General features: G+C 45.5%; 1 pseudogene; it reads right to left on the bottom strand.

Annotated features, from left to right (window-relative positions):
- Positions 1–430: 430 nt before the first annotated feature.
- On the bottom strand, positions 431–10469 carry LOC124248157 (isopentenyl-diphosphate Delta-isomerase 1-like; annotated as a pseudogene).
- Positions 10470–10736: the final 267 nt, after the last annotated feature.

The raw sequence follows: 10736 nt of genomic DNA, 5'->3' as shown, positions 1-10736 counted from the left end.
CGCCGAGAGGCTCGGCGGCGGAGCGCGGGGGGGCAGCGCGGGCTCCGCGGCCCGGCGGCCCGGCTCCCGGCGCGCGTCTCGCGGCCCGCGCTGCAGCTGCGGGCGCTGCAGGCTGTTCGTTCCGAGGGGCAGAGGGAGGCCGGCGGGACTGGGAGGCGGCACCTGTGGGCCCGGCGCGGGAGGAAGCCCTGGTGCGCGGTCACGTTACCCGAGGGGGCTCAGCTCCAAGTCGGTTTCTCAGGGCTGCGAAGCCCACGCTGCTCCGGCGAGGCGTCCCCTCCCTCCTCGGAGGGCTGGCCCAGGGAGCCCCGCAGCTCGTCCCGCCATCGCTCGGCGCTCGCCCGCCGCGGAGCCCGCGCCTCCCGGACGTCAGGACCGGGGCTGCGTGGAGCTGGGCGGAGGGACCTTGAGAGGTCGCGAAGTTAGTCGTTTAGGGCCGCGTCTCAGCTGTTCGGCTCAGCTCTTTCATCCCTTCGACCCGAGACCGTGTAGGGAGCTGGGAGAGAATTACAGAACCAGTCGCTGGGGGACACAGACAGAAATCGACAGTGACACCACGAGATGATCGAGTACCCCGATCGAAGTGTTAGGAGACTCTGGATGAGGATTCATCCGGTTTTGAAAGAAGTCCGGGGAAAGATTTCACAACTCCTGTCTCTAACACTCTGCAGTTATAAACCACTGTTGCTTTTCAATAATTCACTTAACAAATGTTCCTGAGCTCCAATCCTTTCTTTCCAGGAATTTATGGAGGGTGGGGAGGGGGGTAATTAAGCAATGAAAATACAACATGGGTGAATTCCAGGAACTGAAAAGTAAAGAGATGGTAGACCCAGATGAGGACAGAGCAGGACACAGAGGCCAAGCTAAGCAGGTGGGCTTGCTAAGAGCCTGGGAGGATGGAGTTGGGTTCTACCTAATGGGGATGGCATGTTTCCGTTTGTTGGAGAACAAAAATGTGGGAAATGGATCAGAGTGTGACAAGATGGCAGTCCTGGGAATGAGGAGGAAGCTTGTTGGGCAGTCAGGCAGGCAAAGGCCAGGAGAGAGGGTCTAGTTGCCACCCTAGAGCTTCAGGGGGTGGGCTCTGGAGCCCCAAGGCCTGGGTGGGATTCTGCTTACCGGTTGTATAACCTCAGGAAAGTTTATTTCTTTTTAAAATTTTATTATTATTATTTTTGGAGGAAGATTAGCCCTGAGAGCTAACATCTGCTGCCAATCCTCTTTTTGCTGAGGAAGACTGGCCCTCAGCTAACATCCGTGCCCATCTTTGTCTACTTTATATGTGGGATGCCTGCAACAGCATGGTTTGACACGTGGCGAGTAGGTCTGCATCTGGGATGCGGACCCTGGTTGCCAAAGCGGAACCTGTGAACTTAATCACTGTGCCACCAGGCTGGCCCAGCAAGTTCATTTCTTAATTCTCTGTGCCTCAGTTTCTCATATCATTGGTGATACCAACTTTATGCCTCGGATAATTAGGTGCTGCCACTTTTGAGGTAGGAGGGGGAGCAGGGTTTGAGCAGAGAGGGTAAAAAATTCAATTTTACAAAGTCATCCCTCCTTCGTAGCTAACTTAACCCCTCCTGTGCCTTCTGAGCACAATCTGATCTGCCTTCTAAGAAGAGGAAAAACAACTGGTCCTGTTGTCAACACCTGCGGGGTGGGTCACTATCAATTTGGAGATGAGTTCAAGAAAAGGTCTGTCCTCTGAGAATGAAAGGGTAGGAAGAAACAGCCGAGGTAGGGTAGGCAGGAAGGTGGGTTGGGGAGTGGGAGGAGGATGCCTTTTATGACTGTAAACCATGGTCAAGGTATCATTAGGCCACGTTTTATCCTAAGGCAGTTTTTACAAACTCACAATGGCAGGTCTGCTGTATTGAAATAAGTGTTTTTAGGCCCTTCCTCATAATCTGCATTTTAAACAAAAACCCTAAATGAGTCTTAGTCTCTGAGGCCTGAAGCCATGTCCCAGCCCCAGATCTACGGCTTGTTAGCTGTGTGACTGGGAACAAGGCCCTTCACTGTGATCTTCAGTGAGGTTCTTTCTTGGATGTTTATGATGGAGGTTTTATAGTCATTGACTTCCTTGGTTCTCCCAACAACCTGGTAACTTGCTTAAAGGTAACATCGACCAGGTGCTAGAATCGGGAATCTGGCCCACTCTCAGTGCCTCAGTTTCTCCCTCTGTGATGTGAGGACAACACCCACCACAGGACTGCTAAATTTTAAATTGTGTATTTCAGTTTAAGATGACATGATTGTACGTCATTGTCTGCCTTAAACAAAAGCCCTAAAATTTGGACAAGGACAGTAAGTCATGAAAAATCTAGATAAAAATACATCTTAAGAAAAACAAACAGTCACATTTTAGGCATATCAGGTTTGATGATTTCCAGTCCTATGGCCCATTTATCAAATATTGAGTTACTTCCTTGTAAACTTGTGTGCTTCAAAGAACACTATCAAGAAAGCAAAAAAGAGGGGGCCAGCCCGTGGTGTAGTGGTTAAGTTTTCATGCTTAGCTTTGGTGGACTAGGGTTCAAAGGTTCAGATCCTTGGTGTGGACCTAGCAGCGCTCATCAAACCACGCTGTGGCGGCATCCCACATACAAAATAGAGGAAGATTGGCATAGACGTTAGCTCAGTGACAATCTTCCTCAAGCAAAAAGAGGATGATTGGCTACAAATGTTAGCCCAGGGGTGCTCTTCCTCACCAAAAAAACCCCACAAAAAACAAACAAAAAGACAGCCCTCAAACTGGGAGAAAATATTTGCAAATCATTTATCTGATAAGGGACTTATATACCAAGTACATAAAGAAGTCTTACAAATTGATAATAAAAACACAAATAACCCAATTCAAAAATGGGCAAAGGACCCAAGAAAGATGTAATAAACCAGTAAGCGCATGAAAAGATGCTCAGTCAATAGTCATTAGGGAAATGCAAATCAAAACCACAATGAGATATCACTTCACACTCATGGCGTGGCTGTAATAAAAAAGACAGATAATAACAAGTATTGACAAAGTTGTGGAGAAATTGGAACCCTTGTCCATGGCAGGTGGGAATGTAAAATGGTGCAGCTGCTATGGTGGTTCCTCAAAAAATGAAACAATTACCATGTGATCTAGCGATTCCACTTCTGAGTATATACCCCAAAGAACTGAAAGCAGGGTCTTGAAGAATATTTCTACACCCGTGTTCATAGCAGCATTATTCACAGTAGTCAAGAAGTGGAAGCAACCCAAGTGTCCATCAATGGATGAATAGATAAACAAAATGCGGTATATACATACAATGGAATATTATTCAGCCTTAAAAAGGAAGGAGGGGCCAGCCCAGTGACATAGTGGTTAAGTTCATGCACTCCAGTTCGGTGGCCCGGGGTTTGCAGGTTCAGATCCTGGGCGTGGACATACACACCATTCATCAAGCCATGCTGTGGCAGTGTCCCACATACAAAATAGAGGAAGATTGGCACAGATGTTAGCTCAGGGCCAATCTTCCTCACCCCAAAAAAAAAAAAAGAAAGAAAGAAAGGAAGGAAATCCTCACACATGCTACAACATGGATGAACTTTGAAGACATTATGCTAAATAAAATAATACAATCGCAAAAAAACAAATATGTGATTCTACTTATATGAGGTATCTGGAGTAGTCAAATTCATAGAGACAGAAAGCAGAATGGTGGTTGCCAGGGGCTGGGGGAGGAAGGAACAGAGAGTTATTGTTTAGTGGGTAGAGAGTTTCAGTTTGTAAAGATGAAAAAGTTCTGGAGATGAATGGTGGTCATTGAATTGTACACTTAAAAATTGTTAAAATGGTAAATTTTATATTATGTATATTTTACCACAATAAAAAAATCCACGTTGCACAAACAGTACACACAGTATGGTCCCATTTACAAATATATATGCATAGACTAAAATCCAGAACAAAAGATATCTAAATGGTGGCTATTCCTGTGTGGTGGGATTATGGGTGATTTTTATTTTCTTTATGTCTATACTTATCATTTTTCTGCTGTAAAATTTTCATTACTTTTATAATAAAAGCAGCTATTTTTTAAAAAAGTATATCCATATAATGGACGATTATTCAGCCATCAAAAGAAGTGAAGTATTAATCCATACTACAACATAGATGAAGCTTGAAAACATTATGCTGAGTGAAAGAAGCCATCACAAAAGACCACATATTGTATGATTCCATTTATAGGAAGCGTCCAGAATAGGCATATCCATAGAGACAGAAGGTAGATTAGTGGTTGCCTAGGGCGGTGGTGGAGGGGCAGGAATTGGGAGTAACTGCAAAAGGGTACAAGGTTTCTTTGTGGACTCACGAAAATGTTCTGAAATTGATCGTAGTGATGGCTGCACAAGTCTGTTTGTATACTAAAAACTACTGAGTTGTACATTTTAGGTGGGTGAATTGTATGATGTACGAATTATATCTCAAGAAAACTGTTACACGGAAAACCTTATTTTCAGACTTTTTGGGTTTTTTCTCAATCTAAAATCTTTGGCAGTCACTTTTAACAGAATCTTTTTCTAAGCCACAAATGAAGATGCAAAGTCGAAGCCCTCTGCTGGGCAATTTGAAATGATAGCTACAAACAAAAGAAAATAGCACACTGCTTTCCTTTCCACTCTGTCTTTTCTGCCACACCTTCTACTTACTATTCTGCAAACTATGCTGGAAAGAGGAGCTACTTTTCCTGTTGTACCCGAGTGGCTACAACAAGATGCAAATTGAATTCCTGACAGACCCTGTTTCTTTAGAATGACCCCTAGGAGGGTCATCAAGCACTTGTTTCTCCTGAGACCCGGGTAAGAGTATCATTTGGTTAAACAAAAAACCAAACCAAAAAAAAAAAAACAAAACAGAGGAGGGGATCATTAAACCTATTTCCTAGGGCTGTAGGGAGAATTAAATGAGATCGCTTATGTAAAACACCTGGCCCACATCCCAGCCCACAAACACCAGCTCTCTGCCACTCTTTCCTATATCTTCTTTCCCTAAATTGTACCCAGAAGGGAGCTAAATGTTTTAGTTGTATTTCTGAGACACGACTTCTAAAGACATGAGGCTCAGCAAAATTTACTGGTGCACCCCAGGGTATTTATGGAGCTCTTTGTTTTTCAGTCTGCAAAATGGAGCAAAATTTAAGGAAGAAGAAGATTTCTTTGAAGAAGCAATGACAAGCTCTTTCCCCAGGCATCTTGCGTAACCAACTATGGTAAAATTATGGTAGATTATCTTATGGGAGGGAAAGTAGAAAGACGTATTCCCCCACGCACACTCAATCCTTGTCCAGAATTTCCTAAATGAATTGGGGCACATCAACCAGGGAGCTCAAAAGACCAGGCCACCCAAGGAGGAGCGCCTTGTCATCAGAGCTGCCCAGACCAGAAAGGTTGGACAGCTCAACATAGCAGATTTGTGGATTCTAACCCAGAAAGATTGTCCCTTCAGGACATGTATGTCTCCATGGGATGTAAGGAAACATTGAGTTGGATGATCATTGATTTTACTTTCTCTTCTTAACCCCAGGTATTCTAAGCAATTCAATAGGGTACAATTATCCAGTAGTTGGTCAGCAAATATTTATTAAGCATCTACTCTGTGGCAGGTACTAGGCAAAATTCAATGTGACATAGTGTCTACCGTTACAGATTTTGTGGTCTAATGGAAGACACAGACAAATTCTATTACAATAGTGTGTTGAGTGCTACCTTAGGGCTGAGGACAGGATGCTACAGGAGCATAGAGTTGGGGCTGGGGAGCAAGAAAGTTTTCTCATGGAAGTGGCCTCTGAACTGAAACCTGAAGAATGAATAGAAGTTAGGGAGAGGAAGTAGAAGAAAAAAGTAATATCATTGGCTAAGGGTCATGTGCAAAGGCCCAGAGGTGAGACAGCACATGACTTTTATTCTAGGAACTTTAAGCAGTTCAGGATGGCTGGAGAGTTTAAGATATGCAAGAGGTAAGACTAGAGAGAGAAACAGCGGCCACACAAGAGTTGGGGGGAGATTTTAGAAACTTTTCCTGAAGTGCCTGTTGTTAGCCATGCCTCTCAGATCTCCAGCTGTGAGGAGCGTAGTTGGCTGACAGCTTCCAGCTGCTGCACCCTAAGATACAGCACAGCATTCATGCCAGTGTCGTGCTCTTCCCAGGCTGCTTCTAGCCGCTAAGTGAGCATGGCAGAGCTGCTAGAGCCAGGCCATTTCTACCCGATATGGGCCTCCTACAATGAGCAACCTTTGCTCTGGGGCTCCTGCGTGGCATGGTCCAGAATGGCTGCATGCTTACCTAAAGAGCTGCCTGCAGCATGATGGTGACCCTTGGCCAACACCATGGAAGATATTAAATGACATTTTATGGCTACTGGTCTGTGGATCGTTTGGGGAGCAGGACATACCAGCTTGTCAGCACTGTTTAATAATCATTTCTTTGATGGAGCCTTGGGGATTTCAAACATCAAGGCTGGTCATGGAGCTGGAATATGCTTACATGGTCAGCTCACTCTCAGTGCATAGTCGATGATGGTTTGAGATCTGGAGACAAAGCGCATCCTGTGCTACCGAGCAGGGGAGGTCCTGAGAGCTCCAGCGCTCTTCCTCACAGAACTTCTGCTGTTACTGTACCTTATCCTTTGCCTATAAACACTGTTCTGTGCTAGGAATGAACCCTCATGTCAACTGTGGCCTCTGGGTGATAAGTTTGTGTCTGTGCAGGCTCATCCATCATAACAGATGTACCCCTCTGGTGGGGGATGTTGACCTGAGGAGGCTGTGCATGAGTGTGGGGAGGGCTAGAGAGGAAATCTCTGTACCTTCTGCTCAATTTTGCTGTGAACCTCAAACTGCTCAAAAAAAAGTCTAAAACCAAAAGAAAACAAAAAAACTATGAGTGTAAACTGTTGGAGTCCTGTGTGTCCTTTCAGCAATCAAACATGGAAGGTGATTCAAGCATCATTAACACAGCCTCCCCACCGGCATGGCTAAGATTTCCTCAGGGCCGGACTCCAGCCCCGTCTCCTTCCTGCCCTTTGCTCCTTTTACAGGTGCCAGACATGCACTCTGCTCTGAGCTCTCCACACATTCTCTTGCTCCCTCTCTGCTTTATCTTTTTAAAAATTTTTTATTATTTTTTTTAAATTAAGATTATGATAGTTAACAACCTTGTGAAATTACAGTTGTACTCTCTGCTTTATCTTTCAACAGTGTTTTCCCAAATAAATCTTCGGCATATCTGATTCCATCCTAGCATCTGCTTCTCAGGGAACCTGCGCTGGAACACTCTGTGCTGGGAAATAGTCTGGAAAAGCAGGTGGCACAATGGGGTTTGGGACTGGGTAACTCCCCACCTGCCTGGCAGGGACCATCCCATCCCAAGTGGAATGTGGGGCATGGCTAATGTCTGACACAGGGTGACTGAAGATTCCACGTGTGGTGTCCCAGGAAAATGTCCTGAGGGTAGCATCTTTGCTGGTGTGATGATTCGGGCAGTGAAAGATAGGGAGAAACAATGCTTACAAGGACAGTGGAGTTGGCTGGTTGTTACTAAGTTGTACTGATGCCCTGTATAGGAATACTGAAAAAGGAGTTAACGACCACCCAAGAGCTAAGTGGAGAGCCAGAGGGCCTCTTGGTAGCTTACAAAGAGGCCCTTATCACCACCATGACGAGTGGACCAGCTGAGGAGCAAACGCTGGACTTAGCAGTTGGAGTCACTGAGCTCCAGAGACATTTCAATGCTTTGCCAAGGCCAGGTGGTTACACCAGGGTCAGAGTCCTGGTTGAGAAAACCTGGGACGTGACACGTGGGAAGGAGACACCTGGAGGGATACCCCCAAGGACCTGGCTCTGCGGAGTCTCCTGAACCCTCAGAGTTGCAGAGGTGTCCAGGCTTCCATTAAGAGCCAGCTCTCCTCCCATGCAAGAAGACACTGCAGCATCTTCTCTCTGACAAGACAGCAGGTTTCCGCTCAGGAGCTGCCCCACCTTCTCACTTGGCTGCCAGGCTGATAACCAGGGTTAAATCTCAGCATGACCTGCCTGAGGACGTGTTGGGCCTGATAAGCAAGGAGAGATATGATACCCCAATGGAGCTGCCAGATTTACCCAGCATGTACTGTGGGAGCTGGGGCGGGGGGGTACCTCTGGGATTGGATTTTGAGAGTTTTTGATCAAGAAGAACAGAATATAAAACTGGACAAGGAAGAATTCATTAACTTGGGGACCCTTTCTTGGGACATAGGATTTAATGCCGTGGCAAGGATCTCAAGGGACGCCAGGGTGTCACTGAGATGCCTGGAGAAAGCACTGAGTTGCACTGAATGAAGTGGAAGTTCCCAAGTTGCTCTGGCAGGTGGTAGAGGAAGGAATAAAAAGGTTCAGGGAGGTGACAGACTGGAATGGGTACATTCAATGAGGCCAGAAGACCCAGCAGACGGTGATGCTACTTGGGAAGGCTCAGAGGAAACGTCATTCAGCAAGGCCAGCAGGAACGTGCTGGTGAGGACACCAGTATCAAGAAGAAATTCAGCAGTGGCTCTCCTCTGCAGGCTGGGGGTGACAGTTGGAGAGGCAGTCACAGGCTGGGCTCCTTAAGAGTGATGGGGATGATGGGGGCCCCACTGAAAGTAATAGAGGCAGGTGGCAGTGCTTAATCATGGGGAAGTAGGAGGCTGCATTCATCATGAAAAATCAGCAAGGTTGGTGGGACAGCCAAGGGAGGTTGATTCATAGGGACATGTGGAAATAGAAATGGTTAATAGAACATGGTGTCTCTAGGGACAAAACAGATGGGCAGCCAGCAGAGCTGCTGCTGAATATCCACAATCAAAAGAAGGCATGACTGGAGGAGTAGGAGGCCGAGGGCCATCACCCGAATAAAGAATCATGATGCCTTGCTCAGTTCCCAGACTTGAGCCAAATTTCACATCTGGAACTCATTGATTGAAGAGATGGCCACGTCCCAGGAGGAAGGACCCTGGAACACGGTGGCAAGTGTACACTGTACTGATTCCTAGTCATTCCTCAAAGGGGCCATTTATTCAGGTGACTGGACACTGAGGAAAGAGGAATACCCAGACATTTCAAGGACTACTGAACACAGGGCCTGAGTTGACATTGATAGTCATAAGCCTGAAGTCATCAAAAACCCCCTTTAAAGCTGAGGCATACGGAGTGGAGGCAGGAGGTCATAAATGGAGTCCTAACTCAAGTCTGGCTTACAGCGGGTCCTGTGGGTCTGTGGATGCAATTGGTGGTCAGTTCCACAGGCCATGAGAGTAGAACTTGGCAGTTGGGTCCTTGGCCTGTGGGGTAAGAGCTACTGTAGTGGGGAAGCTTAAAAGGGTAACTGGAAGCCCCTGTGACTTCCCTCTGCCTCCCCCCACAAGATATTAAATCAAAACCAAAATCAGATCCTGGGGGACGGATGGTGATGATTAGTGCCACCATTAAAGATCTAAAGGACGTGGGGTCTCGGATTTGGTTTTTTAAAATCTTTCTAAGTTTAATATGGACACGTTTTTCACACTTGTAAAGTCATTCAGCCATGCTTTCATGTTCGTGTTTTTTCAACAAATTGATTCAAGAACAGTTATCTCACTATGTAAAGAGAAAAGTCTGTGCAATCATTTTGACCCAGGAAGGCATCTTGATTTCACTATTGGCTGCTTTTCTCACAAGTTTTTCTAGTTCTTCCTTTGACACATAACAATAGCTCTTCATCTCACAGGGATCTGGATCCAAAGTTACAAACAAACAAACAAAATGCAATCTTTACAAACAAAATGCAATCACAAGGCCTGCCTGGTGGCACAGTGGTTAAGTTCGCACAATTTGTTTCAACAGCCCGGGGTTCATGGGTTTGAATCCCGGGTGCGGACTTACACACTGTTCATCAAGCCATGCTGTGGCGGCATCCCACATACAAAAAATAGAGGTAGGTTGGCACAGATGTTAGCTCAGGGCCAGTCTTCCTCACCAAAGCAAACAAACAAAAAATTTAATCCATTTCATGTTCACCCCAAATATCATCAGATTGAATGAATTTGTATTAAGTAATCTGGGGAAACCTGCTCCATGGATATTCATAATTCAGCTTTTAAAGATTTCCGTGCAGCCCTTTTCTCTTCAATTGTATTATTTTCTTCAGGTTCTCCTGTATAACTTAATGGATAACTACAAGTATTAGTAAAAAAACAAAAAAAAAAACCTAGAAAGGAAATTTTAGTGTCTGACCTCTCCTGTAGCAGTAGCTTATTTTCTGTGTTGAATAAGATGACACTTAAGGTTCAATGCAATAGTCCTTTCGCAATGCTTTCATTCCAGTGACAGTTCGTTTTAGTTCTAGGTCCAATTTTATTGTCATTTTCATCAATAAGAGTACACATCACTGCTAGAAACTGAAGCTGCCCATCAAAATTGTCAATACTTATTTCAGGCATGCTAACATGTGACTGTTCTGTCCTAAATATCCTTGTTCTACTTGTAGCAGAGGGTCCCAAGGTGTTGTCAGACAGCAGGAACTAAGCAAATTCTGTGAGGCTTAAAATGTGTCTCCTCCAGGGGCTGCAGGGCACAACCGATTGGCTCAGAGGCAACTCCTACCCAAGGTTTTCTTTCTCATACTTTGCCACAGTTGATTTGTTCAAGGATGGGAAACTAAATCTATGAGTCTCTTCTGTAGGGATTGTGGAATGGGATCCAGAAGA

This window comes from Equus quagga, chromosome 12 (genome assembly GCF_021613505.1).
Source record: "Equus quagga isolate Etosha38 chromosome 12, UCLA_HA_Equagga_1.0, whole genome shotgun sequence".
Taxonomy (NCBI): Eukaryota; Metazoa; Chordata; class Mammalia; order Perissodactyla; family Equidae; genus Equus; species Equus quagga.
The sequence above is the reverse complement of the archived record's forward strand: the minus strand, read 5'-3'. Positions and strand labels throughout refer to the sequence as shown.